We start from the raw sequence: 6,000 nt of genomic DNA on the forward strand, positions 1-6,000 counted from the left end.
ACCTCCCATAAATCCTCTACAGGGGATCTTATCCAACATGTTGGGTGTCTTCAAGTAACACATAACAAATCTATTCCCTGCTTTATACATTTTGTAAGTCTGCATATCCATATGTTTAATTTAAATATGAAACACAATATAAATCACTAAGCATTATAGAGGCTAGGGAAGTAGTACAAGACACAGTCCCCATCCTCCAGGGGCTTACACTCTAGTCAGGAGATAAGACTCAGACATAGGCAACAAATACTATTCGAATTTGAATCACTTTTGGCTTGTTGATGGGAATGCTAAGGGGTAAAAATTCTTAGTTGTTGCAGAAAATAGAATGAATAAAAGAATGAGTTTGGTCACTTCAGAATACCTATAATCTACAAATGGCAGTCTATAAATACTTTGAAGCTTCTACTTAGGCATCCAACATTAATTGATAATGATCCTAGAGAAAAAACTAAAAAGATCACTGGCTCACTAAAAAGAAATTCTACCTCAGGAAAAAGTCAAGGGCACATTTTTGTAGACTTTTATCAGGCTAACCGTGCTGATATCAATTTTTTCTAATTTTCCTCTCAACCTAATTATCAAAAAAGGATATTCTATAAGGGTTTTTTTCTGCTCACATTTTTACAAGAATTGTAAAAATTCACTACTGTCCATTAAGCAAGACTAATTTTTCAAAGAGATAGTTACAGAGTGTAGACTAGAAATGTCATTAAATTTCAAATCCATCAGAAAATGAGCCATGTCAAATAAGAAGATATATTTCTTTCAGAAAAAGACCTGCTTGGGTCAGCAACCTTGGGAAGGGGACATACAAAAAAGAACACAGAAGCCCAATTCTTTATTTTTTGTATAGGTCAAGACTACAACCAGGAAAATAAGCTAGAATGAATCACTCTGCCTTGGAAACACTTTGTTGGCAGACTATTCTTAGGTATTTATTCATTGCATAGATCAAAACTGGGAAACATGAAAGGAAAGAGGAAAAACTGGATTCATATCTAGTCTTGTAAAGAAAAAACAGCCAGTTCTAAAACTTGGAAACTGTAATCAGCTGGATAAATTTTAGAAAAGCATTTGTCAGGGAACAGACTTTCACAAATACCTAAGATTTTGCTGCCTCCATATCTGATTCATCTCAGTTAATCAGGTCTCACATAAAAAAAAGTTGAGAACATATTTAGATAAAATTCTCCAATCCATGTTTTTTAAAAAATCTATTTTAACAATAGTTTTGTAATTAGGAGAAAAATGTATATAGCCAGTTTCAAGTTGTCATACCTTAATTCAGTCTGAAAACGATTTAGTGCCTATATGCCTTGAACTACAACATTACACAAGAGTTTCCAAACCTTAAAAGGAAGACTTAAAACCAAAATTATTAAGGCTGTATATACTATTTTCATAAAATAAACTTTTAAGTTAAGTTCATTTCAAGAAGTCGTTTTTTCCTAATAAAGAGCATCAAGCCTGGAAGCTGATCCCTCAAGGTCCCATTCCAGCCTTGTGACTATAGATAACACTAGGTGCTGAGTTCTCAACTTGAACTGAGATAATATAAAGAACTCTGATAATGTGAAGACTGACTCTCCTTCCACAATATGATCAATTGGTAATCTAATTTTCTTTAGATAATCAACTATTATTCCAACTAAAGCAGGAACTATGTCAGACTTTACGGTTTATCTGAAGTAATGCTGAATAAAGATTTAAGTTAGAAATATGCTACCAGAACAAAATGGCAGCCTTTTCCTAAAATCGATGATACATCTCTTAAAGGCTGCCACATGCTAAACAGTGCACTTCCATTTAAAGATATGACAGGTACTCAGAGACATACAATGACACAAAGCAGCATGTGTAATAAGTGAAGCAGCCACCTAAAACAGTAAGACCAAGAGCAAAGGATCCCCTGAGGGCAGTCTATCTAAAGATTACATAAAATAGCTAGTGACCTTAGTTATAATCCATTATTGGAATATTTTTATTTAACATTCACAATTATAGATCCTTTAAAGATATGCAAAATATGCTGAATCAAGTACCTCCCAGGATTAACCTCAACACAAATCCTATTTGCCCCATATATAATAATACCTTCAGGAAAGCCCAGCCGAGTAAATTCTGTAACACATTATATCTCACATTAAGGGAAGAGAGAAATCTTGAGGGCAGTTCAGATTTGAAGCCAATTTTGCAATTCACCAACATAAAAATATAACCTGGAAGATCAATTCTGCTTTTAAGAAGTGGAATGTATTGTTTTGTTTTATGTGAACAATGACTAGCCTACTCCAGCAGCCTCCCAACCCCCACAACTTGGCCTCTAATGCAACCAGTCACCCTGAAAGCAGCCAGGGCTGTCATTCTGTACCTTCTAGCAGCCTGGACTTGGCTCCTAAAGGATTGTCAGATCATCCTCCCAATATGGCTGCCATGGTAATTCTGTACTGTGAATACAGTGACTACATACAGTCTCTACCACATCAGGACATAACTAAGTCTCTCCTCTTTCTAGCCTTCAGACCTTCAGTTTTCCCAATCTCATTGTGTGTCTCTTACTTCATCAGTCTCAAAAAAGGGAATTATATTCCTAACTGAAGCCTCAAATGCCAGCAAAGACTTGAAAAACTGAGAGGGCAAGGTTTTTAAAAGAGGAAATACCCTTTCTATAGAAAGGGTAGACATTGCTCGGAACCTCCCCACCCTCTGAAAATAAATCAACCAGGTTATCCGTGAGCCACTGGAAAGAACTACCAGGAGGATCCTGGCATCCAAATGCCTAGAGATCAGGTTAGCACACATTAGCACCTGGGAGGTTGGAGCAGCAAGAACACAGTTGGCCTGGTGTCTTGCAAGAAGTGGAGGGTAAACAGCAGGGGAAGGGGGATCAAATCCACAGTCAAAGCCCTAACCCGGGCAAAGAACCACTATGAGGAGGGGCAGCCCCCCAACAACTCATCGGAGGAAATAATAAACGTTCCCTTCTGTGGGGAGAGAGGCAGAGAAAGAGGAGAGGGGGAAACGGGAATGGAGGGAATGGGAAAAGAAGGAGGGGAGAGAGACGGGGAGAGAGGAAAAGGGGAGAGAGAGGGAGGGAAGGAGAGAGAGGGGCAGGGGGAGGGAAAGGAAGAGGAGGGAGAGAGAGGGAGAGGGAGGGAGGGAGAGAGAGGGAGAGAGAGGGAGGGAGAGAGGGAGAGAGAGAGAGAGAGAGAGAGAGAGAGAGAGAGATAGAGACAGAGAGACAGAGAGAGAGAGAGAGAAGGAGCTAGGGTCCATTTGATATCCTCCCTGCCATACCAGCTGTCAGAGGGTGAAAGGATGCCCAGAAGCTTCCCTGATCCCCCTCCCCCCGGCGGGGGCCACCTCCCCAGCTGCACGCCTCCCTCCCATCTCCTAAGAATTGGGGGAAGGGGTGGGGCGGAGTGGGGGGGCTCCTGGCAGACTCGGGGTCAGGGAGGGCTCGCCCGAATTCCTGGCCCTCGCCCGCCTGACCATCACCACTACAGCGCCCCCCGCCCTACCGCCCCCTTCCCCCGCCCTCAATCCTTCCTCGGCGCTCGCCCTCCTCCTCCCACCCCGCGGCCGCGCGCCCCCTCCTCACCTCCTCTCTCTCCCCCGCGGCCGCGCGCCCCCTCCCCTGGCCCCCTCCAGGCCCGCCCGCAGCGCGCCCCCCGCCCCGCAGCCTCCCCCCACCAGAGGCGGCCCTCCCCTCCTCCCGCGGCCCCCAACGGCCCCCTCCCGCCCCAGCCCAGGCCCTCCTCCCCGGCCTCACCTCGGGACCGGCGCCGAGCCGGGGCGTAGGCGCGGTGGCGGAGGAGGAGGAGGAGCGGGAGCCGCAGTCAGCAGGCGCCGGGTCGGACAGCGGCGGCGCGCCGCAGCACCACCCCGAGAGGAGCCGCCGCCTGGGGCTGGAGCCGGAGCCGGAGAGCGACGCGTCCCGAGGCCGTCATGGCGAGGCGCGGCCCCGCATCCCAGAGGCGACGCGAGGGCACCGAAGGAGGGAGGGACGCGGCTGCGGGACCCGCTGCGACTCCCACCACGGCCGCGCTCACACTAGCTCCGCTGAGGCGGCGGCGAAGGCGACGGCGCCGGATCCACCCCAAGCCCCGCCCCGCCCCCGCTCCCTCGAGCCTCCGGCACCGCCCTCGCCCCCTCGGCGCGTCACCGGACCCACCTCTCAAGCCGAGAAACTGGCACCGCCTCCAGCCAATGAGGAGGCAGAGTCCGAGGCGCTCCGAGCCTATGGGAGCAAAGGCGGGCCTGCGCAGGGGAGGGGGACCGGGGAAGGGCCCAGAATTCTCGGTGACACCCACACAGCGCACCCTGGTGGCCCCGGAGCCCGAGCCGGCCGGGAGGGTACCGAGGGGGAGGGGGCTCTGCTGGGCCCTTGCTAAAGGTCATCTGGTCTACGCAGCCCGACCCACGAGCCTGCCTGGAATACCGGGGCGCTCGCTGGCCCGCTGGCAGCCGGGCCCCGCTCCAGGGCGAGCGAGGGAGGGAGGGCACCACGTCCCAGGTCACGGGGCCCGGAGAGGAAAAATAAGCCTCCCGAAGCTGGGACTGGGGGGTCTGGGCCGGACACCCTGACCAGTAGGCACGCGATCTGGCCTCTGCCTGCAGACTTCTGATGAGGGCGACCCCCCAGCCCGGCCCGGCCCGGCCCAGCAGGGGCTTAGAAAGGGAGCTAATGCATCCAGCCCCAATCGGCATCTTTGCCACTGCTGCTCCCAGGGGCCACCCTAACTAACTCCTTTATCCTGGGGCAGCCCTTCCTAAAGGCGGCTCTTTTGCCGGCCTCCAACCCCAAGTTTTCTGTTGTCCAGGTCCATCTTTCCTAGTCAGATCTACCAACCAAAATATTCGTTTAGCCAGTTAGTGGATAAAATATCTATTAAGCGCCTGCTAGATAGATAGGTACACACAGATATGTGTGTGTGCACATGTGTGCATGTATATATGCGTATGTAAGTGTGTGTGTGTGTATATATATGTATACACACATATGTGTGTGTGTATGCCAGGTGCTGTGCTAGGCACTGGGGATACAAAGAAAGTCAAAAGAAGCTCAACTAGCTGGGGAATGGGGTGGGGATTTATTACCAAACCTCACTTCGGATATAGTTTCTCCTAGTCTGCTGTAGAGGTTGTTTGTGAAATGAAAGCACAATGTTGAAGGATCTCCCGGTGTCCTTGGATTGTATAATGTTTCCTATATTTGGGGACCCTAACATTTGTTCAACTTTGTTTTAAACAAGTGAACCTTAAATCCCTGAGAACACGAAATAAATGGATCTAGTTTTAGGGAAAATAAAAAGCTCTCAAGGAGCTCACAGTGTAATTAGGAGATACAACATGCAAACAACTATGTACAAACAAGCTACATGCAGGGTAAATTGGAGATAATCAAGAGAGGGAAAGCACTAGAATTAAAGAGGTTGGGGAAAGGATTCTTGCACAAGGTGGGGATTTTAGTTGGGACTTGAAGGAAGTCAAGAGGTAAAGATGAGGAGGGAGAGCATTCCAAGCAGGAGAAACAACCAGTAAAAGTGCCTGGCATCTGGAGATGGAGTGCCTTGTTCCAGAAACAAGGAGGTAAGTGCCACTGGGCTGAAGACTATTTGGTGTGGTGTAAGGTGTAAGAAAACTGGAAGGAGGCAGGGGAGAGGGTGGGGGAACATGGTGGGCTATGAATAGGTTTTTCCTGAAATATGTACTAGGACAATACTAAAGTATAAAACACAATCTCAGTCTTTGGGAGTTGAGTCTAGCTAGGGAGATAAGGCACCTTCAAGAAACATTTAGAATATAGCTCATTATTTCGTTGAACAAATCGACAAAGATAAATAGAACATAGTCCTTTCCCTGAAAGAGCAGAGCATTTAATAAAACCAGGTAATCTCAACTATCCTTAGATCATCCCCTACCTTATTTTAGAAGATAAAGTGACTCTCCCCTTTGCTGAGGCCAATACTTCCACCAGTATCCTTGACCCTTCAC

The 6,000-nt window shown here is 48.0% G+C and overlaps 1 protein-coding gene across 6 annotated transcripts in view; it reads right to left on the reverse strand.

The window, feature by feature from the left end:
* The window catches only part of KIF1B (kinesin family member 1B), a 188,810-nt gene extending 184,672 nt beyond the window's left edge, over positions 1–4,138 (reverse strand). For 4 of the 6 annotated variants that reach the window (XM_036747919.1, XM_036747917.1, XM_036747918.1 and 1 more), the window contains exon 1: positions 3,776–4,120. The gene's annotated coding sequence lies outside the window, so the exon portion shown is untranslated. Of the gene's footprint in view, positions 1–3,775 lie in introns of all 6 variants that reach the window. The other 2 variants (XM_036747922.1, XM_036747923.1) reach the window with 2 other exon arrangements.
* Between the last annotated feature and the right edge of the window lie 1,862 nt (positions 4,139–6,000).

This window comes from Trichosurus vulpecula, chromosome 2, assembly GCF_011100635.1.
Source record: "Trichosurus vulpecula isolate mTriVul1 chromosome 2, mTriVul1.pri, whole genome shotgun sequence".
Lineage (NCBI taxonomy): Eukaryota > Metazoa > Chordata > Mammalia > Diprotodontia > Phalangeridae > Trichosurus > Trichosurus vulpecula.